Below are 18,249 nucleotides of genomic sequence, written 5' to 3'. Positions count from 1 at the left end.
ACGTTACTGTGTTGGTAATTACATGTCTTTCCTGCTTCCTGCACTACGTTGCTCTATTGACACACTGTTTATCACCTTGAGATTACAATGACAAATTGACTCTTAAAATGACTTACTCACACATATGCACACAGCCATAATGCACACCTGGTCTGGCTGTTTAAAACCCCTCACTTGATTACATTTGTGCGATAAGACGTCTAGACGGGTAGGACGTTTTGTGAGTCAGTTACAGTATCTAGGGGTGTGAGTGTGTGTGGATGCATGCGATTGTGTGAGTGTGTGTGACTCAGTAAAGTTTGAGCTTTGTTTGTGTTTTGAATGAATGGAAATTCCAGCTACTGTTCCACAAGTCAGACAAATAATTGAGCGTTTGATCAAAGCACTTTTCAAACCCCTGGCTGCTGCGGGGAGATTGAGTTGGCCGCGACATCCATAGCAGACGCACACAGTACGTGGACACACCACTAGACACACACAAAGACATACAAGCACATGCTGAGAGTGACCTATGTGTTTGCTAGGCCTGACATGTGGCACTATTGATCCCTACGGCACCAGAGGGCCACAACAGCAAGTGATGAATTGGTCGCAGTGATTGATCGTAGTCATTGTGCCAAACCCAATCGGGTGGGATAGGATGTGTGTCTAAACAGTATGACAATGGTTTGTCTGTTCACATGGATCTGACTGGATGATTGATAAGGCTGTTGTTGACTGTGACTGTACACTGTGAAATGTGCCCCCACAGTGTAAACATTGGGCTGGGTGCAGTGTAGGACCCTGGTGTTCATGGTGTACAAGAGTAATTATTCACATAGCGATAGTCAATATATGTGAAAATTCCTCAAAGCATGTGTGTTACATGTGTGATTTTATGAGCTCATTTCCCTGTGTGTGTGTGTGTGTGTGTGTGTGTGTGTGTGTGTGTGTGTGTGTGTGTGTGTGTGTGTGTGTGTGCGCGCGCTCATGTGTGCGCATGTGTTTTCCCCGTGGTAATGAGCGATAATGGAAGCTAGGGGTACAGGAAGCTCGTAAGGAGAAGGAAGTTATGATGTCAGACACACACCAAGCTACAGTACAAGAACTCTCAGGGGAAAACCTGCCGGCAATCAACAAGGGCTTTATTTTGCCTCCACAGTTCCGTCTATCTGAGAGTAAAAAAAACACACACACACATTCTCACACAGGACTTTCTCTGCCCTGTGGTGGTAGGGAGACAGCCGGCAGCAGTCCCTGTACTTTATGGCTGATTCATTAGTTGGTAATAACAGCCCAGACTCAATAGTCCCCACTAACCACCACCTACTCTGTGTGTGTGTGTGTGTGTGTGTGTGTGTGTGTGTGTGTGTGTGTGTGTGTGTGTGTGTGTGTGTGTGTGTGTGTGTGTGTGTGTGTGTGTGTGTGTGTGAGAGAGAGAGTGTGTGAGTGTGTCCATGTCTGTGTGTGGCTGAATACTGCCTAGTATTTGTTAACCACTTAGATTAATACCTATTTCAAAACTAGCCAATCTACAAGCTCACAGCACATCACATTGCTAGCTGGTAGTAGCTATTTTCACGAGAGATTGGCCTTTTTAGCGGAAACAGATCCCTGTGTGATGTGATGGAGGACTGTTACAGTAGATGTCCTCACCTTAACTGCTTAAACCCACTTGGTTGACGTTCTTTTCTGTTTTAGCTCTAACTTAAATATCTGTGTGTGTGTGTGTGTGTGTGCCTGCCTGAACTATCGCAATGCTGTGTTTCATTTGAAAACTTTTCATTTACATTTACATTTTTTATTTTTTTTATTAAAAACGCTTCAGCTGTAATTTAAATAATTGTAACAAATGTTAAAAAAAAGAAAAATAATTATTTAATGCGGCTGACAGCATTTTTTCCCCATCTTCTCTCATGATGGATCTCTGCCAATGAGCCTTGCGTGTGTCCTTGCCTTCACACATCCTCTTTGCTTAAAAGTAACGGTTTGTATGTAACTTTGTGGCAGTTCATTGAAACTTTGTAGTTTCAGTTTAACCCTCTGGCGTCTGGCATTTTGTTTTGAAATAAAAATGTTGATTATGGGAGGTATGGCCGGATTTGAAGGATAGGACGGCACATTGTTGTGCTCTCCTGAATACTGTATGTATGTGTTCTCATTATTTGTGTATTATTCATCTTGATGCCTTTAATGTGGATATAAATAGTCTGGTTTTCTTTTTTGTTTTCCTTAAGGACTGTGTCAGTGTGTAGAAGGGGGTGCACTGCCTAAAAGGTTTGGTAACCACTGCCTTAAGAAATGCACACAGACACACATACACGCACACACTCTAAACACCTGACACCTGCCCCTGTCAAACCCTAATTGAGATGGACATTTTATCACGAAGAGAGGCTTATGAGACATACTGCTGACAGACACACAGGCAGACAGACGGAGCACCTGACAGACGGACATGCTGATATGTAGATAGACAGACAGACAGACAGACAGACAAATGATGAGAAACAAGCCACTGTAAAGAGCAGATTAGAAGAACCTATTTCAGCACATCATTGATGGCTTGATGATACAAGTATCACTTATAAATCTATGTACTGTGCAGCATAACCCTACTGTAGGCCTTGTCCTGCTCGCATTCAACATTGACTGTACTGTACTGTACTTTATGTATGTTTGTAGTACTATTTATGTAAATATATATACATACTGTATGTATATACATACTGTATGTATATATATATGTGTGTGTGTGTGTGTGTGTGTGTGTGTGTGTGTGTGTGTGTGTGTGTGTGTGTGTGTGTGTGTGTGTGTGTGTGTGTGTGTGTGTGTGTGTATTTATTTTTTGTTTGCAGTGCTTGCCTGTTCTCTCTTTCCATCTGCTCTGTCACTTTCTCTCTTTCCATACACTCTTGTTCTCTCTTTCAGTGCTCGCTCCCCTCTCCCTCCTCCCTCTCTCTCTCCCCCTCCCTCTCACTTGCTGTCTCTGAGCCAGCCGCAGTTAAAGTTTCAACCGATTAACATATATGGTACCCAATGGAAAAGTAATTTAGTCAACTGAAACCATGTGGCTAGTTATTGATTAACTCAGGTAAGCTTAGTCGGGACAAGCAGGAACATTCCTAATGACGACGAGGAGTAATGGACAAACAAATCGCTATGTGTGATTTTAAGAGTGTGTGCGGCGTGTGTACGTGCGTGCATGTGAGCATTTGGGTATTAGTCCATGTACCAGTGATGTGTGTTCATCCTTACTGAGTACGTGTGTGTGTGTGCGTGTGCGTGCATGCATGCATATGCGTGTGTGTCTGTGATATGTGCGTATGTGTCTGCATGCACACACTTGCACATCCACTTGTGTCAGGGATATATGTGGATTTGTAATCCACATATTGTGTGTGTCTGTGTCTGTATCTGTGTGCGAGCACACTTGCATCTGTGTCATATTAGGCCAATGAAACCTGAGAGACAGCAATGGGAAGCCTCTGTGTAGCTCGGGTGTTGGCAGGTCCAGTCTCCTGTGGTGTCACTCGACTCGGCACTCGCTCTACAACTCGCCACTCACAGCTTAGTCACAGTCACCCCGTCTGGCCTCCACCCCAACCCCCCCCCCTCTGTCTCTGTCTCTACCATCACATCAGTCCCATTCACCATCACACGCCGTCTATGGAAAGAGACATCGGGGTGGATGAACGCTCCATTACTAATGGAGAAGTCGTACCGCGCTGCAATGTCTCTTACGTCATGGTGCAGGATGTGGTTTGGGTCTTGTGAGGCTGTGGTCAGCTCTCACTTTGAGATTAGGATAATGCTGTTGTCCTTGGCTACTGGTAAACACTATTGTGTTTATGTGATTGATATTTTTTTTAGTTGTTAGTTACAAAATACAGTTTGTATGTAACCTAGAGACAATATCTGAAATGATGATATTTCTGGAAATGGTTGGTGTGTGTTTTTTTTTTGTTTTCCTCTTGAGATTGCAAATAATTCGACATAGATCGATGTGGAATACATTAAATGAAAGTGTTATACTTTACTACTTAAATCTTATATACTTAGTTGACCGGGATCCCCCAGGCCAACTTGGTCTGCTCCTTTTTTCCCTCAACACCAAATCATTGCCAGAAATAGCAAATCTGTAACGCGTTGTGAGCTTGTAGAACGTCTTTGTTCGCCAAATGCTCGCACCACAACAGGGATCCTAGGGTTCATTTGGTTAAACCAAAGCATTGGACACATAACAATGCTGTCTAGTACAAGATGCAATTCCAAGTTAATCTTGATATTGATGCTGTTTTTTGCACAATTAAGGTAATTTAGACTTTTTCAACACTCACTGTACACACTGACACACTTTACTTTCTTTACACACTTGACACACTTTTCACTTTATTACTATTGCTTATTGCATATGAATTACTATTGCTTCCAAGATTTTACTTGTATTATATATTTTTTTTTTTTGGTTCTTCTTGCGTATGTCTCAGATCTCGATGGCACTCGAAGGACGATGATTATATGATATATCTCTTGCACAGTCTGCGGAGCATGATGTCACACCAACATTTCACTGACTCTGTGTGTGTGTGTGTGTGTGTGTGTGTGTGTGTGTGTGTGTGTGTGTGTGTGTGTGTGTGTGTGTGTGTGTGTGTGTGTGTGTGTGTGTGCGTGTGTGCGTGCGTGCGTGCGTGGGTATGTATGCATCTATGTGAGTGTGTGCATGTCAATGTTGATCTATGGGGTCAGCAAGGAGACTTTCCCCCTGACAGGGCCAAGTGTTTGTCAAGCAGCCCTAATCTCCTCCACACACACACACACACACACACACACACACACACACACACACACACACACACACACACACACACACACACACACACACACACACACACACACACACACAGAGCTGTGGGGGAAGCAGCACATCAGTAGTGTTCTCGGGCCTGCTTCACTTTGCTGACGTTGTCCTTTTCTTTCTTCGGCGTGGCCTCATTTGGCTGTTGAACCCCAGTCAACGGCACAAGAGAGTTGAATAAACTCAATGCAAGATCACGTTGAGAGCGTGGACCAGTTCCTAGTCACTTGGCAGTAAGAAGGAGGCTGGATTCTGCTGACTGTCCTCGTGTTGGCGAAGAAACATGTGGCCAAAGACCTGTTGTCATGACTACAGCAGTGAGAGACAGTGGAAACTCTTTTTCATATTATACACTGATCGTCACTGGTTCCACTCCCTGTCTGGTCATCTGAGTGTGTGCGTGTGTGTGTGTGTGTGTGCGTGTGTGTGTGTGTGTGTGTGTGTGTGTGTGTGTGTGTGTGTGTGTGTGTGTGTGTGTGTGTGTGTGTGCGTGTGTGTGTGTGCCTGTGCGTGTGTGTGCGTGTCTGTGTGTGTCTGTGTGTGTGCGTTCCCGCACACGTTCCTGCAAACAGTGTAGCACCCACTGATTTGTGTTGCAGTGTACTCTCCCTGGGTTTTCCTAACCTTCCTCCTCTGTCTCCTTTCTCTCCTTTCTCTCCCTCTCTCATTCATTCCCTCTCTTCCTCCTTTTTCTCACACACTCCCCAGCTGGTCTGGCATGACCTCTATTCTTCATTCTTTCTCTCTCCCCTCTGTCTCTGTCTCTCTCTCTCTCTCTCTCTCTCTCTCTCTCTCTCTCTCTCTCACATCTCTCCCACACACTTGTTTCTCTGTGCCAGCTATGTTCCTGTGTGTGAGTTACAGGGATAATGTAGATACATCTGACGTTAAAGGCTTATGGACATGAATGTCCCATCTGCATTCCTCTCATCGCAATTTACATTTGAGCATTTAGCAGACGCTCTTATCCAGAGCAAAGTGTAACTTGTGTGTACTTGTACTGCTATAATGTTTGGGAAATAGACATTTTGAGGACAATTTCCCTGGTCTTTACAAAGGCAATGGATGTTTTGTGGTTCCGAAAGATTTTTGGAGTTAGCCTTATAAAAGAATCAGGCTGGGATAAAAATGGCAAAACAAAATGTTAAAAAAAATGGCATTTATAAAATGTTGTACTCAAAAGTGTAGTAATATCAAAATGTTAGTGTGTCTGTGCGTGCGCGCGTGTGTGCGTGTGTGCGCTCGCGCATGCGTTTCTTTTTCTCTTTCCTCTCTCATCCTCTCTCACTAGCACTCCCTTTCTCCTCTCTCTCTTCTCTCTCCCGCTCTCCTCCTTCAGTAGCACATACACACGGGTGTGGCTCGTAGCCACTGCACAAGCTGTGTTGACCTCAGGGAAACAGCACACTGCAGACAGACACACAAGGTTGAGGTTCTGAACTGTCGCCTGTCCACAAGCCCCGGCATAGAAGTGATAATGATGATAATGTTGATGAATGGTGCGTGCCTGCCATGTCAAGTGTGGAGAGAGGGCTTCAGGCCTTTTTATGACTATGAGTGACACTGGATGAATGGCCCACTTTTCCTCCTAATCTTGAGCCTTTGTGTTGTAGCGATGATAATGTGCATACGTAGATAAGGTATGCGCAGACAGAGTCGCACACACCACACACACACAAATATAGCTCTGCTTGTCCCAGATGGTGTTCCCACACTTGCATTCCTCCAAGGACAGCGTCTCAAAGAAACACCACAATACTGGAGAATTGTTTGTGCGTGCACGTGCGGATGTCAGCATGTATATCTGTGTGTCTATATGTAGTCTGTGTGTGTGTGTGTGTGTGTGTGTGTGTGTGTGTGTGTGTGTGTGGCTGTGTGTTCGTCTTGACCTTTACTCTACAGAGGCCAGGAAGTTCAGTGGAGGCTCAGTGCCGGACCTGTTTTTGAACAACAAGGGAAGACATTTTTCTCTCTCTCTCCCACTCTGTCTGTACCCTGGAAAGCCCGGCCGCTGCCGCCTTCAACCTGATTACCATGATTGCCACAGATGATTTCCTTTCCTCTTAACGCAGGTCACTAATATTATTTTACTGCCTAATAGTCTGGCAAATTATGGCCTGCATGGGAGGAAAGCTAATATGGTTTTCCTTCTTACACATGTAAAAGAAAGAAGGGAGGGAGAGAAAACAACTGGAAGACAGAAAAAGAAAGAGAAAGAAATACAGAGAGTTAATAGCACTAATTAGCATAGTTAGGTTTAGATTCAAGTCATTCCTGTTTGGAACTTGATGGGCCTAATTACCTCAACGTTCAGGAAATGCCTCTCTGACTGTGCAGCACGGCCATTTCCCTCCCTACCAACGGACACAGCCCTGCCGCACAGCTTCTGTTTTCTGGTACAGGGAATGAGCTGATGCCACTTAGCAATATCCTCGGCACCAGTCAAACAGGCTGCCGCCTGGCCAGTGAGCGAGTGTCCCACAGGAAGTGGGATACGCTCAGTGGAATGCTATGGCGCGTGCATGGTGGGTTATGGGTTTGCTGTTCTTTATTGTCTTAGTAGAGATAGGCCTACCTGTTTGTGTTGCCCTGCATACATGTTGCAAAGGTCTGTTGCGCTGTTACTAATGGCCTTCCCCGGTAAAGCAGCTGCTGCCCTTGTATCTCTCTGTTTCTTCCCTCAAACACTAGGCTTATGTATTTTGTCTCTCATTTTCTGTAAAGCACTTCAGTCAAACTTGGTTGTTTGTAAATGTGCTATACAAATAAAGTTTGAGTTGAGTTGAGCTCCATATTGACAGGCCTGTTGGTGTTTAAGCTTAAGCTGTTTTTCTATGAATGTAAGGGATGTACATCTTATTTTCTGCCTGCAAGGTGAATTAAATGAATTTCCACTGTCCAGTGTGTATGCACCCGTTGCCATATATAGTAGCTTTGGATTTGCAGTAATATTCTAAGATAATTAGGTTATAAGGGCCCTAAACCGCCAACCGCATGCTAATATCCAAGGCCTGCCACCGGCAGTTATATCATACATTTTGTTGTGAATTTAGTAAACCCTCGATGTGGTCCTAAGAGTTTTTCCTCTGGCTGGTGAATGATGATTCAGTTGAGCTGTCAGTTCAGAGAACTGACACCAGGCAGTATCACATGGAAGTGAAGTTTATTAAATACATACAACATTTTACATACAAAATGAAATGCACTTATTTAAATTTAGGGTGGAGGTTCTTCCTTGGCCTACTGGGAGTGTGCATATAAAGTTTGATGCCGATCGCTTCAGCGATGAGTCACACACACACACACACACACACACACACACACACACACACACACACACACACACACACACACACACACACACACACACACACACACACACACACACACACACACACACACACACACACACACACACACATACTGACGGGCAAAAACATTATAATCTCCTGGCTTCTTTGAGGTTACAGGCTGCAGTTTCTTGATTCATGGTACATTAGCCCTAAAGTATATTCCGATACTCTGCAGCCCTCAGCATCCAGTTGACTTACAACCTAAGCTCAGCTGTGTAATTCACTGTTCGTGACAAGTACACACGGTTCACAGAGAGCGCGTGCAGCATGCAGCGTCTTGTTTTGGCCTTCTCTTGGCTTTCCTTGTATCCGTCTGTCTATTTATTCGTGCTGGTGGTAGGGAGGGAGGGAGGGAGGGAGGGAGTGATGGATGACAGGAGGATAGAGGCCTGAGCTTGTGGAGGAGTGAGGATGAAATGCTCTAATATGACAACACTTTATTATTATTCTTCGTCTCCAGTGGGCCTGCGTCCCTGCCAGAGAACGATGCACACTCTGCTGCAGGTAATCTCCACATTCATAGACAAATCCTGCTGTTGGTTCTTTTTTTCTTCTTTTGTTTTCAGACATCAGACGTGTACAGTAGCTGGGTAGCACATACTGTATGTGTATGTCTCTCTCTCTCACACACACACACACACACACACACACACACACACACACACAAACAAACACACACACGCCTTGCACGTACGCACACACACACATACAGTTATCTCATGTAATTTATTGTTTGGAAAAATGACATCAGTAGAGAAACATAAATCTGGGCAAGCATGGACAGAACTTTTCATGGAAAAAACAGAGATCTCACTCTCCCTGTCTTTCTGTCCTTCTTTCTCATTCTCTCACACACTCACACAATTACATGATGTAATTTATTGTTTGGGAAAATGACATCGCAAAAGAACATTTGGGCAAGCTTGGATGGACCTTTTAATGGAAAGCTAGAAACACTGTGGGGTCTCTCTATCTCTCTCTCTCTCACACACACACACACACACACACACACACACACACACACACACACACACACACACACACACACACACACACACACACACACACACACACACACACACACACACACACACACACACACACACACACACACACACACACACACACACACACACACACACAGAGAGAGAGAGAGAGCAGGTGGGGGGGCTATTGATAAAGCACTATAAACACTCCTGTCCATTGTGTGTTTGGCCTGTGCTGGCTAGTAATTATGCATGGCTATTTCACCAGCACCCTGCAGTCTCTGCTGAAGATGAAAGGTGGCCCCTGGGCTCCTGCAGGCAGGGTTAGGAGGACAGTGGTTTTCAAACTTTTTGTGCCCAAGGCACACCAATATGGGCGAGTCAAAATCTCACGTTTCAAATATGTATATTGAGCAATTTGGAAAGCAAAAACATACATGTTCATCTTCAAGATGTGCTCAGTACTCCCCCCCCAAACAAACATAAGACACACATAAGAAACAAATACAAATAAGATAAACTAAGCACACATAACCTGCCCCTGACACCCACCCACCTTATACTGACAACACTATACCTAAATAAAACATCTTACAGCACACAACCTACCTTAACAAACGTGAACACAAATTGCCCACTAATTTTGGCAAACTCTCTAACTATCTAATCCCAGCTGTAGCTCTAGTTCAAGCTCTAGTTTTTATTTCCTACAAAACCATTTCTCATGACAATTGTAATTATTTGCCTATCACATCACAAAACGGTTCTCAAAAGATATAATTAATCTAAGCTCTGATGCATAAACCCGCTGGCGTAGCGGTCCAGGCGCCTGGGCTCCGGTGTAGCCTGGTAGCGCGGCGTGGGCTCGAGTGCCGTTCCCGACGATCTTTCCTGCATGTCTCTCCTCATCTCTCTCTCCCTGTTTCCAGTCTGTCTACTGTGGTCTATAAATGGGGGCCGAAAAGACCCAGAATATATCTCATTTTAAATAATTTATAATAATGGTAACTTGGTCTGTCATTACCTACTTGTCAAACTATAATAAATATAAAATCTTTAATATTTTATTATCCATCTATAATTAATAACCAGTAACCCCATCTTTTAAGTTTAAGAGTAAGACCGAATAGATATAAGATTATGTACAGAGCCTGGGATGTGGGCCAAAACCATGGGCATATTACAGCACTCTGCAAATAAAAAAGCAGCACTCCGAGGCTATAAAGTGAACAATTAATGTACTGCAGTTTGTGTGGCAATGCCATATTCTGAAAAACTCCTTTAGCAGTTACAGTACGTGCAGGCGGTCTTGTCTTTTCAAAATAAAATGGCATGCAAAATATATAACAGATCTATAAGCTCACAACTTGTGAACCTATAGATTGGCTATTTTCGTCCACGACAATGTCATACAACTTGTTTATTTGGACGGGACATCGCAAATTAATGGACAATACTGTACATACATGACGTTATGTCATGTCAGTGTCATATTAAAAGCAAGTACTCCGGCCCGGACGGTTGGCGTAACCGTCTGGGCGCCTATAGGCTGGAAATCCAGCTCGACAGCGTGTTGTGCGTTCGACTCCGATCCCGACAGCCTTTGCTGCATGTCACTCCCCACTCTCTCCCCATTTCCTGTCAGCCTATACTGTCCTATCAATAAAGGCATAAAAGCAACAAGAAAAACAATCTTAAAAAAGCAAGAACTCTAGTACTTTAACTCAAGTACAAATTTGACAGAGCAACTTTCACTTAGTAATATTTGACCAGGAGTATCTATACTTTAACTTCAGGTACTGCCTGGGGCTGAGTACTTTGTCCACCACTGGTTACAGTTCCTCCCCTGAGGGTCCAGCCCCAGTAGAGATAATCTGGTCACGTGTTAACCTGAGCTCTAATAACAGGGTGCTGCTGCTGGTCCTAAGCTGAACCCTGATCCACAGCTCTGACCCGCCTGGCCACAGGGATGCCAAATGGAGAGGGAGAGTAGGTGAAGAGAGGGAGGGTACGAGTGGGGAAGGGAAGGTAGAGAGATGGAACAATAGACAAGAGAGGGAGGGAGGGAGGGAAGGCAGCAGGCTACAGGGGGTGAAATAACAATGAGAGAGGAAGAATGGGGTAAATATGGTGAGAAAAGTGAAGTATATAGTCCAACATTCCAGATAGAAGATAGATAGAATAGTCCCCACTTCTTGAGGTGTTTTATTTTGTATGTATATCTGCACATACGTGGAATTTGTCCTCTGCATTTACCCATCCTATAACTACTAGGAGCAGTGAGCACCATTCTACGGCGCTCGGGGAGCAATTAGGGGTTAAGAGTCTTACTCAGGGACACACATCAACACATTGCTGGCCTGGAATCGAACCTGGGACAACCAGGACCTCTGGCTTCCCACTTCCCAGGCGAGCCCACTAACCACTCAGCTACAGCCGCCAGAAGGGGTGCAGAAAATGTGGATAAATCCAAGATACGAAGAGATGTGAAAGAGAGACAGGAGAGTGGATAAAGGGAGAGAGGGGCTCGTGGGTCAAGAGATACACGGTTAACCACTTGAACCCCAGCTTGCCTCTTCTGGGGCTGAACATTCGCCAAAAAGATTTGTAGATTTTGTAAGCTTGTCGATTTTTGGCAAAGAAATAGGTGTTGACGGGAAAAAAGCCTCCAATTGTAGCCTACAGTTTTAACTTGATTCTGTTTTACTAGGAATAGACGGTTTAAGTGGTTAAGGTGCGTGGAGAGTAGAAGAATAAAAGGCTGGGAAGGGGTGGACAGAGAGGGAAGGACAGAGTGATAAAACACAAGGATGGGAGGAGAATTTAGAGCCGGAGGAGGGAGAGAGGAGACAGCATCTGTCAGCACTTAATTATTAACAATGGCCTTTGTGTGTTAAAATAATATTTACACAGGTCTAGATTAGCTCAAAAATATTTATTTCTTATGCATTTGGAACTCTTGCTGAGTGAAGAGTAAAGGAAGGAAGCTTGTTTAACCACTTAAAACCTATACTTGGTTGACCGGAGTCCCTTAAGGCTTTATAGTGACTTTTCTGTTTTCGCTCTACATTAAATATCTGAGCTGAAAATAGCAGACCTACAAGCTTCGCACCGCGTTTACAACGCGTCGTCTTGCGGCGCGTTGTGAGCTTGTAGATCTGCTATTTTCTGCTAAGGTTTTCCCCATAATATGGATGCTGGGGTTTAAGTGGTTCATTGGAGCAGGTTCCCAGGCTATCTGTGGGGGCAGCAGCTACAGCTTATCAGATGTTAACCCATGTTGTGCTTCATCAGACAGTGAGCCAAAGGGGGGCGTCCTGCTCAAGACAGTTCATCCGCTTTTGAATACAAACACAACTACCGCTGCTTCACAAAGCCACCGTGGTAAGCACTTCCCCTGTAAGCACATTTTCTTTCTACGAGACAGAAACAGTCCTACACTGAAAGTACTGTCAGAAAGACTTAGCGCTACTCAACTCAATTACAGTAATTGCGTTTTAAACATTTTTGGGTGGATTTCGGTGTGGGGCTGGAGGAGGGGGGAGGGGGGTGCAGGGAGATGAAAGGGGTCTGTCTGGCTGGAGTTGTTTACCAGTACTAAGAGACCCTGTGTGCTCCCGCATGAGGCGAGGAACGTGGTTTGGGTGTAATTAAAAAGGCATTTGTGGAGGACAGCTTGTCTTTCACTGGCTCAGCTATATATGTCCCCCCCCCCCCACACACACACACACACACACACACGCGCGCGCGTGCACACACACACACACACACACACACACACACACACACACACACACACACACATGCACACACACAGGCTGCTGAGGCAGGGAGGATTGAAGGTGCCCTTTGATTTTGATCAATCCTCCATCAGTGGATCGTTGTTTGTGTGTGTGTGTCTCTCTCTCTCTCTCTGTACGTTTTAAATTCTCTGTTGGCGACACAGTATTAGATAAGCATAGAGCAGAGAGGGGTCTATTGTGAGAAGAGAGAGCATCTATTGTGCCTGCAATGGATGCCATTGAGGAACAGAGGGAACAAGTTTATACCAATTGACAACATTCCTCAACAGAGATCACAGGCTCAGACACAGGCAAACTATTCCTAGAGACATGGACCTCACTCTGTGTTCCTGCTAGGTGGCATTACTAGATATTACAAACTTTCATTGTTGGCTCAGTATTTTGGAAACATGTCATGCTTCTCTCACTGTCCTAAAAAGAAATCTGTCTCATTAAAATGGAGGGGTAATTGTTCTGAGGACAATTTACCCCTGCCTCTCCGTCTCTGTTTCTCTATCTCTGGGTCAGAGGTAGAAGCTACTAATAGCTCTTATCTGTTGATCTTATCTGTTAACCTCTCTCACTTGACCCTCCTCTGCAATTACTCACCATCATGACAACAGCACAGCTTCAGCTGACAATGCCTTTAGTCTGCTGGTTAAACCAGTGACCTGCCTACACTGTGAAATACGGGTCAATTTTCACACTAATTAACCACATGAACCTATTCTGGGCAATGTCATAATAGGCGAACATTCAGCAGAAATAGGCAAATATTCAGCAAAAATAGCAAATCTTCAAGCTTGTAGATTGGCTATTTAAGGTGAAGAGATGGTGTAGAGGGGAAAAAAGGAGGGGACCAAGTACAGACCCCTGGGGCACCCTGGTCAACGAAGTATATAGGGTTTAAGTGGTTAAACCAATACTACGGGTCCATTTAAATACGGGTCCGTTACACAAATTGATACTTAGGATTTTGCAATGTAACCCTGAGCTTCAAAGACTGTTGTTAGTGTTGGAAGAACAGGACCGCTCTTCTCTTAAGATTTGATAAAGGTGTTGAATGTGTTCCCGCCTCATCGTTATCTTGATGAGTCTCCCCGCTCTCATTGTCTTCTGCCACGGCCACCCTGACAAAATGATACCCTCCAGGTATGGAGGTGATATTTGCATATTAGCTTCAGTGATGAGATAATGAAGACAGGTGAGGGATGCACTGAAAAAAGTGAATTTGGAGGTTAGGTCATTATTACACTTTCTCAGATCATGTTTTTTTAAGTGGGAAAAAAGGCTGAGCCAAAGGTAGTGACGCTACACAGTATGTAGTAACCAAAAAAACCACAATAATTTAATGAGTGTGTATGTTAATACAACGAAGATACATCTTCAGTGGACTGACGTAGTCTCCTATTAAGAAATGTAGACCCGCCTGTGTTCAGGTAGGATTCGGAACACTGCTGACAAGTGGTGTTGCCTGAAGCTCAAAGTGCAATATCATCTCTGGCTGCCCAAGCAGGCTTTCTGTCTTTGCTCATAAGGCGCCCACTTGAAAATCTCAAAGGTGTTTGCGGCCCACCCTATGTATCGCTAATCAAGGGTTTAAAGAAAAAATACCATTCCATTTTCAACATTTATTTGTGTTAATGTTATTTTATCATTAAAATCTTTATTTATTTATTTTTTGCTCACTTCCAATATCCTCAGGGCCCACCAGTGGGCCCCAGCCCACAGGTTGAGAACCACTGCATTAGACCGCACACCTTAAGGTGGATAACAGGGAATATTTCAGTGTGGAAAACTCAACCATACACAAATATGCGTATATGCAATGATGTGTGGAAATGATTTGATGAAACTGGAGCGAGAATGAGATCAAGAGGACAGGAGTTTTCTGGACGGAGGTACAGGAAATACAGGAAATGGAGGGATGGAGAGTGGGACATCTTCCAAACGTCAGCAACAGATGGGAGCCAGCCAGACAATCCCATCAATGGAGAAGGAGAGGTCAGCGTGACAACAACATAGAGCCATCTGGGATCTGCACGCACACGCATGCACACACACACACACACACACGCACGCACGCACGCACGCACGCACGCACGCACGCACGCACGCACGCACGCACGCACGCACGCACGCACGCACGCACACGCACACACACAGTTATGCATACAGGCATGCACGCACCAGTATGGTCAGTGTCTTTCTCATTTCCTATATGAATCTGTAAATTCTGTAAACTCTGTGACCTTTGGGTGGCCCCAGAGGGGTTATTCTGGTGAGGAGGGTTACAATTAGTCATACACGACCACACACACACACACACACACACACACACACACACACACACACACACACACACTCTCACACACACACACACACACACACACACACACACACACACACACACACACACACACACACACACACACACACACACACACACACACACACACACACACACACACACACAAACAAGAGGTCCCACAAAAGAATGCCCTAGATCTGGGGGTCCCATCGTTCTAAATCAGCGTGACCTGACTATGTGGCCTGTGGGACACATTCCGGGCATACACACTATGTGGGTGTCACGGACATTACTGTTACAATCAATCAGTGTCTTGTGTACTTGCTTTTTAAGTGTCAAATGCTTTTCTAAACAAAAATAAAATAAAAAGGTTGTTCTGTTTTCTGCCTGGGTAGAAATTTCACCAGTTGAGATCGAGATCCATGTTTACACCCTGCTTAAGAGTTCATACACTCTCACGATCCAGAGTATTAATTGAACCACATGAACCCTATAGTATCCCTATTCTGGGCATGTCATAATAGGTAAACCTTCACCGAAAATAGCTGATCTACAAGCTCACAACGTGTGGAGTAGAGGGAAAAAAGGAGGGGACCAAGTATAGACCCCTCGGTCAATGAGATTGTAAATACATCACCTAAATTTGGCTGTAGACCACTACAGCACAACTGATACAGTAGATGTGTGGGATTTATTGTTTGTGCTTACTGTATTATTATCATTATTCTTAACAAAGCCATTCAACTCAAACACACCTCTGTGTTCCAGTGACACGTCAGTTCTTACACGTTGGGTCAGGCTTGTGCTATGTCAGTAAACGTTACAGAGTGACTCACTGTCCAGCCACTGGCCACATAGCCGACCTTGATGATTCAACTGGGCTGAGATCAGCCACATGGGATCTGCTCAGTGATGTTTTACAGTACGTGTTCACACTATTATGTACAGCATTATATTGTAGACGTTCAAGCAACAAAATTCAAGCTAGTGTTCTAAATTAGTTTGAAATGCCTGAGGAAGAACACTGGTTGAAAATACATCGCTTTTGCTGCTTGTATACCTTTCTACTACAACCTACTGTGTTTCTGGCTTCTTAAGCGATGTTTGAACTATGTCAGAATAGAATAGAATAGAATAGAATCAAACTGGTGTTTTGATTCACTGCTAAAACTTGGCCAGTGTAAGTCATCCCAACTCAGGGAAACCCAGGGCTTTATAAGTGCATTCAGTGCAAGCGGGGGAAGACAGCAGCTGTATCCAGACCTTGGCCTTTGGCCCAGTGACATCATCTTTCTTCACACAGCGCAGCATCATCGTCCTTCCATCATTATCCTCCTTGGTTACACCCACATGACAAATAACCACCCAGGAACAGAATCGCTTGCAACACAACAATAATGATGCATTTATTTTAAAAGAATGTTGCATTGGCGTAACTTATTCTAGATTCATTGTTTGTCAAGTCAAACAATTCTTTTCAATTGTGATTTTAACACCATAACAACATCTGTTGTGCGAGTGAGTGTGAAAGGAAACTGCCCAATAAAATATCATCCGTCAAAGACTAAAGACTAATCTTCAGCTATTATACTTGATTGTCAGACTTGTCATAACATCCTGTGCTATTTGTTATTGAATTTCATCAACCACCTCTCATTCAGTGTACACATTCCACCTTGGCTGTCTGCTGCAAAACAAGCTGAAAATAAAAGTCACAAGTCTCTCGTTCTTTAAATGAATGAGTCTTTAGAAAGCCATTCTAGCACCTGCTACTGAGCCTTCCATTCACTACCATAGACACTCGCAGCAATAAACTCACAGATGTGTCAGGCCAACACGCCCAGGCATTATTCACGGTGTGTGTGTGTGTGCGACTGTTTTTCCTGAGGCAGCTCAGGAAACTCCACTTCCCAAGGTCCATGCTGGTGAACTTCTATACTGCCATCATCGAGTCCATCGTCACCTTCGCCATCATCATCTGGTTCCCCGCTGCAGCGGCCAAGGACAAGGCCAAGCTGCAGCGGGTGATACTCTCGGTGGAGAGGGTGATCGGCTGCCCTTTGCCCCCCCTGGAGGCCCTGTTTAAAAGTAGGGCTTTGGGGAGGGCCAGGAAGATCATGGCTGACACCGCACACCCAGGCCATGGTCTCTTTGCCCCGCTCCCCTCAGGCAGGAGGTTGCGGTCACTAAAGACTGTGAAGGCAAGAAGACACTCAAACAGCTTTTTCCCCACGGCCATCCGGCTACTGAATGGCGCTGGTCCCCCCCCCTGACCTGACCTCAGAGAGCTATATGGACTGTCCTAACTGAACACTTGATCTTTTTGGCACTTTTGGCACTTCTCATATTTATTTTTATTTATTACTTGTTGTTTGCACTATGATGTGGTTTGCACTGTCTTGTCCTGTCTTGCACCAGTCCTGTTGTAAACTGCGCTCCACTGCATCAAACCAAATTCCTAACATGTCTACATGTCATGGCAATAAAGTCTTCTGATTCTGATTCTGATTCTGTGAGTGAGTGTGCACAGGACGTGGTTGTAGGCCTACATGCCTGGCTGCCTGTGTGCATTTGTGTACTTGCATCTGTGTAGCCTGATTTTGACTTGGTTGTATTACAGTGTCGCACACCAAAAATGCCTGTCTGCTGTCGTGCTGTGTGTGCAAAACATCTGCCTGCTCTGCACCATGTGGCCCTCCCCAAGGTGGAGATGACAGTGCGTTTCATCATGCGAGTGCTATTTGAGGTCATAGGAGTCAGAAGTCACATAGGGAGGGTCGACTCTTCTCCAGAGTCCATTCTTGGCCGAGAGAAAAACTCCTGCCCAGACAGCGAGTCTTCTTCAGTACAACATCGGGTTAGGGAGGTCATTGTTTTTCAGGTCACAGATGAGTCCAGCTGATAAGGAACATGGCGACCATTATGGAAGGTGCGAGACTGTATAGGATCACGGAAATGACAGAAATTGTTGGCATAATAA

This window comes from Gymnoscopelus microlampas, assembly GCF_963454915.1.
Source record: "Gymnoscopelus microlampas genome assembly, chromosome: 17".
Classification (NCBI taxonomy): domain Eukaryota; kingdom Metazoa; phylum Chordata; class Actinopteri; order Myctophiformes; family Myctophidae; genus Gymnoscopelus; species Gymnoscopelus microlampas.
The sequence above is the reverse complement of the archived record's forward strand: the minus strand, read 5'-3'. Positions refer to the sequence as shown.